This window comes from Hippopotamus amphibius, chromosome 9 (assembly GCF_030028045.1).
Source record: "Hippopotamus amphibius kiboko isolate mHipAmp2 chromosome 9, mHipAmp2.hap2, whole genome shotgun sequence".
NCBI lineage: Eukaryota > Metazoa > Chordata > Mammalia > Artiodactyla > Hippopotamidae > Hippopotamus > Hippopotamus amphibius.
This window is the reverse complement of record NC_080194.1, coordinates 39,455,021-39,457,403: the sequence shown is the minus strand read 5'-3', so window position 1 is coordinate 39,457,403 and position 2,383 is coordinate 39,455,021. Positions and strand designations below refer to the sequence as shown.

At 46.3% G+C, this 2,383-nt stretch overlaps 1 pseudogene; it reads left to right on the top strand.

The window, feature by feature from the left end:
• Positions 1-606: 606 nt before the first annotated feature.
• On the top strand, positions 607-1,563 carry LOC130860440 (olfactory receptor 51V1-like; annotated as a pseudogene).
• The last annotated feature ends 820 nt before the right edge of the window (positions 1,564-2,383 follow it).

Below are 2,383 nucleotides of genomic sequence, written 5' to 3'. Positions count from 1 at the left end.
TCTTTGAGAAGATTAAGTTTGGAGAGAAGCAAGATACCAGTTCTCCTGATCGTATGGACATGTGGAGAGGTTCACGTCATGACAATAGGATATAAAATGGAGAGCAGATTGCATGAGGAAACTCTCTATGGGCGTCTTCATTTTGCTTAGAAAAATTAGAGATAATTTGTTCTATAAGAAAAGCTTGAAGTGGTAAGTTCAAACAAAGAACACAATTTGGGAGTGACAATATTTCTGAGAATCTGAGCATTCTATTAAGGTTCAGCTAAGCAGATTTTTCTAAGAGAAATTAAAAAACAAACAACAACAAACTATCTTTCACTAGCTGGTCCAGAACAAGAACACAGAAAACCCTTACTGAGGTTTAATATCATTGAAGTACGTAAAAGATTAGATAAGAATAAGAGAAAGAGGGGAGAAAGCAGGAAAAGAACAGGCTGCTTGTGATGGCAGGAGTTAAGTGAAAGGTCATTAGGTCCCAGAGAGAGCAGAGAGGCAGAGCAGCCAGCAGGGGATCGTCCCCCTATGGCAGCAGGACAGCTCGTGCTCACCAGTCTAGTAACCTTCAACATATGGACTTCCACAGAGCGAACAGGCCTCTTGAGGATGACGATGTCCGCCCCATCAAGTGCCAACTTGAGTTTCTCTATGTTCCTGCTGACAGGCTTCCCAGGCCTGGAATGGGCTCAGCCCTGGATCTCATTGCCCATTTTTATAGGATATGTTGTGGCCCTGCTGGGCAATGCTACCATCTTGCATCTGGCATGAACAGACCCTTCCCTCCACCAGCCCATGTACTACTTCCTGGCCATCCTGGCTGTGACAGACTTGGGCCCTGTATGTCCACGTTGCCCCCAGTGCTGGGTGTGCTGTGGTTCGATACCCGGATGGTGGGCCTGGTGCCCTGTGTTCTGCAGGAGCACTTCCTACACTCCTTCTCCTTCACGGAGTCCGCCGTGCTCTATTGTGATGGCTCTGGACCACCTGGTGGTCATCCGATTCCCGCTGCGCTATGCATCTGTGCTCACGGGGCCTCGTGTGGCCTTGGCCGGGCGGGGTTGTGCTGGGCATGCGGAGTGCTGCCATCATGGCTGCAGCTTCACTGCATCTCTTGAATTTGACTACTGTCACCTTGGGGCACTGTCGCGTGCTTACTGCCTTCACCAGGACATGATCCGCCTGGCCTGCTCTGATATACGTTTCAACAGACTCTACGGGCTGTGTGTCATCATGCTGGCCATGGGCTCTGATGTTCTTTTCATCCTGCTCTCCTACACGATCATCCTCCGCACTGTGCTGGCCATTGCCTCTGCCGGGGAGAAACTCAAGGTCTTCAACACCTGTGCCTCTCACCTCCTGGCTGTGCTCTGCTTCTATGTGCCTGTGCTAGGCCTGTCCGTTGTGCATGGATTCGGGCACCACACCTCACCCCTGGTGCACATCCTCATGGGCACCATCTCTGTGCTCTTCCCACTCCTGATGAACCCTGTTATCTACAGCATCAAAACACAGCAGATCCTCAGGGCCGTCCTCAAGCTGCTCTCACTGGAGAAGATACAGTGAGACCATAGGGATGGACCACGGCAATTTAAAATGAGGAATGAATTAAAGCTTCTTTCTAGAGTCCTCCTACCACAAAGCAATTTCTCTTCACCTACTTTAGTTTGATCAATTGATCATACATTATTAATTCACTTTAACGTAAAAATAAGGTAAAGCATATCTTTATTGCTACTTGTGTATATACTTATAAATATACAGTCACCATTTGCTTACATAAAAATAATGATTAATTGCTTTTTACATAAATGTTTGCAAGTTTAAAGTGATTTTTGTATTTTATCTTCTACTGATTTGTTCGAACATTAGTTCTATAATAATGACGTTAGTGATAAATCATTCTGATGACGTGGAAAGTTGAATTATCACTTCACATTCTTTGGATTAACTAATGGGTATACCATCATGCCTCACAATATATTTCTATTGTATCCTTTCACCAAAGTAACTTTATTTAGAGTGAAGGAATTTTTTTCTTTTTTTTTTAATTAATTAATTAATTAATTGGTTGCGTTGGGTCTTTGCTGCTGCTTGCGGGCTTTCTCTACTTGTGGTGAACAGGAGCTACTCTTCGTTGCAGTGTGCAGGCCCCTCAGTGTGGTGGCTTCTTTTGTTGGGGAACACGGGCTCTGGGTGTGCAGGCTTCAGTAGTTGCGGCACACGGGCTCAATTGTCGTGGCCTGCAGGCTCTAGAGTGCAGGCTCAATAGTTGTGGCTCATGGGGCTTAGTTGCTCCATGGCATGTGGGATCTTCCAGCACCAGGGATGGAACCCATATCCCCTGCATTGGAAGGAGGATTCTTAACCACTGCACCACCAAGGA